The sequence below is a fragment of the Octopus bimaculoides genome, chromosome 3 (genome assembly GCF_001194135.2).
Source record: "Octopus bimaculoides isolate UCB-OBI-ISO-001 chromosome 3, ASM119413v2, whole genome shotgun sequence".
In the NCBI taxonomy this organism is placed as follows: domain Eukaryota; kingdom Metazoa; phylum Mollusca; class Cephalopoda; order Octopoda; family Octopodidae; genus Octopus; species Octopus bimaculoides.
In genome coordinates this window covers 4,863,330-4,869,648 of record NC_068983.1, presented here as the reverse complement: position 1 = coordinate 4,869,648, position 6,319 = coordinate 4,863,330, and positions in this window count along the sequence as shown.

Sequence of the window (6,319 nt, the reverse complement as noted above, 5' to 3'; positions counted from 1 at the left end):
ATAAGAAATTTATTTTAACGCCTTGTTTATTTTAATGGGTTCATTTATTTTAATGGATTATATATATATATGTTTTTTTTAAATTAATTTATTTATTTATGTATTTATTTATTTCAAAACTTTTGATTCTATTGATGTTGTTTTTTGTTGTTGTCATTGTTGTTGTTGTTTGTTTGTTTTTGTTAATTACTATTAACTATAGTTAACATTGTGAGTATTCTGATTAATTAAAATATATTGTAATAAACATACAATACAAAATAATTAAAGAGTACTTTGGAAATGCTTGCTGTCTTGTTATTATAATTAATTTTAAATTTCTTTCTACGTTTGAATGGTCATGTGGTTAAGAAGCTTATTTTGCAGCCACATGGTTTTAAGTTCAGTCCCACTGTGTGGCACCTTAGGCAAGTGTCTTCCACTATAGCCCCAGGCTGACCAATGCCTTGTGAGTGAATTTGGTAGATGGAAACTGTGTGGAAACCTATGTATGTGTGTGCATGTTATGTTTGTGTTGACAAACACTTCCATAACTTAGCAGTTCAACAAAAGAGATTGATGGAATTGGTACCAGACTTAAAAATAAGTACTGGAGTTGTTTTGTTCAACTAAACTTCAAGGCAGTACTCCAGCATGGCCACAGTCCATGCTTTGACCAGATCTAATTAACATAATTGATCGCATACTTCCCCACTGTCTCTCCTCACACACTCTCTCTCTCCCACTCTCACTTTCTCTCTTCCACACTCTCTCCCTCCCTCTCTCTCTTTCCCACACTCTCTCCTGCCCTCCCCCTCTCTGCCTCTCATCCACACACACACACTCTCTCTCTCTTTCTAGCTGTTTCGTCCTGCATGTAGCAGTAGGTCATGGGTAACATGTAGGAGAAGGTATCTATGTCTGCTCCTGAACACAGAGGCACCTGAACCCTTTAGCATTCAGATTACTATGTTGAATATCATACTTATTCAGGCATTATTTTGTAGCTTCAAGATATGATTGTTTATTTTTAGAATGACATTGTGAGGTAGGTGTGAGAAGCTGGATCTGGTCATTTTGAGCATAAAATTGACTGGGTGCAAATAGAAATGAAAATGAAATCCTAAGCTTAAGGACCTCAATGCACTGCCTGACCAAGGAACAGAACCTGCAATCTCATGATCCTGAACTGAACATCCCGACTACCTAGCCATACACCTTCACCAACAGATTCCGTCCTATTTTGTCCAGATCTAGCTGGATCTGGCCAGTTTAAATACTAAAGGGATGAACACTTAACAAAAGCATGATACATGTTACAGTCAGTCATCACTCATTGATGAGTGATGACTGACTGTACTTTGACCCTTTAACATTCAGCAGATTAACTCTGTTAAATGTAATGCTTATCCATTCACATTGTTTTGTAGCTTCAAGATTTTGATGATGTAACTTTATTTCTAGAATGATATTGTGGGGTTGGTGTGACAGACCAGGTAAAAAATTGGGGCTGGACAAGCTTGGTTTAAATGCTAAGGGGTTAAAGCACCTTGTTTTCTATGTTTGAACCTTTCCACGACCAGGTTTACCATTCATTCATTCAGTGTTCAATAAAATCTCTTCTAATAAGATTAATTAATTTCTTTTTCCCAAAACTTGTGATAATGATGATGACAACATTAACAACAACAACAATAATAATAATCCTTTCTACTAAAGGCACAAGGCCTCATATTTTGGAGGAGGGGATCAGTCAATTACATCGACCCCAGTGTTTCACTGATACTTAATTTATCGACCCCAAAAAGATGAAAGGCAAATTAGACCTAGAAGAATTTGAACTCAGAATGTAACGACGGGCAAAATATCACGAAGCACTTTACCCGGTGTGCTAACAATTCTGCCAGCATACCACCTTAACAGCAGCAACAACAACAACAATAAAATAATAATAATTTCAAATTTTGCCACAAGGGCAGCAATTTTGGGGAAGGGGTTAAGTCGATTACATTGACCCCAGTGTTCAACTGGTACTTATTTTATTAACCCTGAAAAGATGAAAGGCAAAGTAGACCGCTGTGGAATTTGAACTCAGAATGTAGCGACAGGTGACATATCACCATGCATTTCACCTGGTGTGCTAATGATTCTGTCAGCTTGCCACCTTAACAATAATAACAATGATAATAATAACAATGGTTTCAAATTTTTGCACAAGGCCAGACATTTTGGGGAGGTTACATCGACCCCAGAACTCAGAATGTAGCAATAGATGAAATGTCGCTAAGCATTTTGCCTGATATGCTAACAATTCTGCCAGTTTGCTGCCAATAATGGTAACAATAATGAGTTTGTTGTATGTAGTGCTCAGATGCTCTACAATTCATTGAGAATGAGTAAAAATAGGGAACAGAAAGCAGCAATAAAGAAAGAAAGACAGCAATGGAAGTCATGGACAGGAGACAGAATAAATAAAAAAAAAAAAACAATAGCAGAAGAGCTATAAAAAGGAAATGGTAAAGAAGTATATCAGGAATGGTGTTGGTGAATTTTAGGAAGCATGGAATTTTTGATGTGAAAAATTTATTCATGCTTTGACAATTTTCAGTGTGGAAAAAATGTTTCCAAAAGTCATGGGTACTGCTGTTTTTTGATTTTATAATCTTTTCCACAAACGGAAGAAGTACTGAATCCAAAAAGATGGCCAAAGTTGTTGTTGGAAAATGATGGATAAATCTTGTGAGTTTCTACCAAGAATGCTGCTAAATGTCAAAACTTTAGTGTGTCAATGCCCAAAAAAGCAATTTGTTCATGATATGGTAAATGACTGTTTAATCCAATGATGGAACCAGATAAAGAAAGTAAAATAATTAAGTAATAAAAGTAAATAAACAGCAGCCATAATTCAAAGAATTTGTGAATATTGTTGAATGACAAAATAAAAATCCAACAAAACTTGTAGCCTTCATTTTATTAGCCGTGTTGGTTAGTTTGCCTAAAACGTTCAGCCACAATAATAGTTGAATAATATTCTTAAGGCTGCAATTTACTCACATGCAGCATCTTCAGAGCTTTGTTGCTAATTCAGTTCTTAATCAAATTGAAAACTGTTAAGATTTTTGAAGAGGGCTGGTCCCTAGCTACATTTTGGCATTAAAAAAATTGAGATTTGGTCCAGTCGAAAAGAGTTTACATCAAAATTTTGATGTAAACTTTATAGGAGAGTAATGCCTCCAATCAAGTTTAGATCTAAATAACTTCTTTATTTTAAAAGCAGAATATATTTAGCTTAGCTTCATTCATAGAAGAAAACATGAAGAATTTCATAGTTTTGGTCCCATGCAGCAAAAATTTGTATCAAAAAAGTTGTGAGGTAAAATATCATGAAAAAAATATAAGGAAGGCAAAAAATTGGATTTAAGTGTAATTAACTTTTTTATTTTAAAAACAACTATATTTTAATTAAGCTTAAATGATGGAGCTCAATTCAAGGAATCTCATGGTATCAATCTCATGCAAGGAAGTTTTAAAAGAACAAAGTTATGAGTGTTTGTTTCTCACATTTGAGGGTGGTAATATAGTTCTATACTTTTTTATGAATATAGTTCTATAAGGGGACTTTTAATATATGTCACCAGTGTCATTGAGGTAAGGAAAAAATTATTAATGACATTGCTAATTTTCAATTAGTTTAATTACGTCATCTGTATTACAACATTAAAATATTATTTAGAGATTTATTGAATTTATTATTCAATTTTCAATAACGTAAAATTTTAAATTATTAATTGATACATTATTAATTAGCATAATGGCAAAAAACGTGGATTACATGGAAAAATGCAAGCAAGAGAAATAATATTCTTAAGATTATAAAGCTGGGAAAGTACAAGACAAGTTATTACACGTGGAAAAGTACAGAACAAGAAACTTTCTATTTAAAATATTACAGCTCAGGATAAAATTTGAATATTAAAATTATTTAATTTCAATTTACAAAGTCACATTATAATTTTAAAAAGTACCATCATTTTGTTAAAATACTCACACACTAGAATACTTAAAAAATGAGAGCCAAAAGTACCAATATTGCTAAAGTTTTATGCAAAGTAGAATAATATATATGGTAGGCAAATTAATTATGTAAACAAGAGTACTCAGAGAGTGTAAACCTCTGCCAATGCAACACCAACGTCCTCTCAACAGTTAGCTGGAGATGATTTTTAAAATAAGAATATCTGAAATAAACTTGATTGCGCTCACAAACAAGAATACTAAAAATGAACCTGACTGCTCTCAAAAATTAAGTAAAATAGAGGAAAAATAATTCAGAATCCTTCTCCAGTACCAGATTGATCCCAAAATCTAATCAGTTCGTGCCAGTCATAAGGCCAAACATTCCTGCAAGTTTCATCCGAATCTATCCAGCGGTTCTTGAGATATCTTGTCCACAGACAAACAATCAAACACAACTGAAAACAATACCCTCGCCTTTGCTAAGGCGGAGGTAAAAATAGGCATTGGGTCAAGATTTAAAATATGAAGACTTGGCAATAACTTAGGCAATAGCTCAAGCAAATTTTACTGTGAATTTGTTGTTAGAGGTAGATTCTACTGTAATATATAACTATTTTTTTAAATTCTATTTATTGTACACACTAATTATGTGCTACTATTATTTTTTATAACTTATTTTCTAATCTCTTATTATTAATTAATAATTTAAAAAGATGAATTTTTTTTTAAAGTGGAAAAAATATTTTGAGTTATTTGTTTATTTTTAATAGAAGTAACGAGTAACAACAAAGAGAAGTAATAACCTGTAATAAAAGTTTTAGTTTTAATAAAAGCTAATATTTTCTAAATCTAAATATTTTATTTGAAATTTTATCCTTAAGCTGCAATATTTTAAGTAAAAATTTTCTTCTTCTGTATTTTATCAGATGTAATAATTTGTCCTGAATTTTTTCGAGTGTAAGAACTTGTCCTGTACTTTTCTAGGTTTATAATCTTAAGAATATTATTTCTCTTGCTCACATTTTCCCATGTAATATAGGTTTTATATAATGAAGACAGGATTTTGTGATGGCAATGCACTTCTCCACTAATAAATGTGAGTGAAGCGAAATGGTGGATATAACTATAAATCAAAATTCAAGCCGGAGATTCAGCCCATGAATTTTTTTCCCCTTTCAATTTAGGGTCCTAAAAGCTGCAAAACTGATTAAACGGAATATCCACATCTAACTTTTAGTGTTCACAATTCGAAGCTGCCGACACGAGTTACATCCCTTGTATGGAACTCTCTACAATAAAAAGAAGCATTTCTTCCAGCTGATCGAAAATGGCCACATTTTTCCTCTCAACTTTATCAACATTGTTGTTTGTTTTATCATTTAATGCAGCTTCTGCTTTGTTCGAAGACCAAGCTGGAAAATTTGATTGGTACTTTACCTTTTCCTATATTTGCAAATGTTTTTTACCGAGATATTTCCCATATCTCCCTAGAATTCCTCCTGTCCCCTCCCTTGTCCCTCCAATCGCATGCTTTTCTCTTCGCTGCTTTTTCTTTCCTTGAAATATCACAATTTTTAAATAATTAACAGATTTAAGTAATATTTATAAATTATATATCGGACAACTGATGAAAAAATCTATCATTTCAGGCAATTCACACTGGTTAAACACATTTTCAGTATTTTTATTTTAAAATGAATGAAACGGGTTTTTATCGATTTAAAAAAAGATTCGTAAAAATTAGGGTAAATTCGTCGACTTTTGAGAGGAAATTGAGTTTTGACCTTTAAGGCCAGGGTCTTCCTCAATTTTCTTCAACAAAGTCTCTACTCGAAATGTCAATGCACTCTTTATGAATTTTATTAATTGCATTAATTATTATTATCATTATTTATATTTTTGCCGACACAAGCCACCTCTCAAAATGTAGTTTTACACTTTATTTTACCGATTTGTAAGGTTTTTTTTTGTTAACCCTGTTTAGAATAAGCGATATTTCGTTTGTATTATTTCAAACAGGTAAATAGGAAAATGTTCTGAACCACGTAAATTCAATTTCATTAATGAATCTAAGAAAATCATTCCAACACGCCGAACGTGCGATTACCGGCTTCCGACATAAAACACACACTTAGTATTTTTCAGTGTTTTTTTCCCCTCATAAACGAGAGAAAGAGTACGCAATATATCCAGATAGAGTTTATTTATTTATACGAAGTGTTCTGTAATGTTTCTGTTTCTTGGTCGAGATGTAATTGCCAAAGAAAACCAAATAAAATCTCCGATGACTGTTTCTACATAATTTAAAAAGGAGAAACAAGGG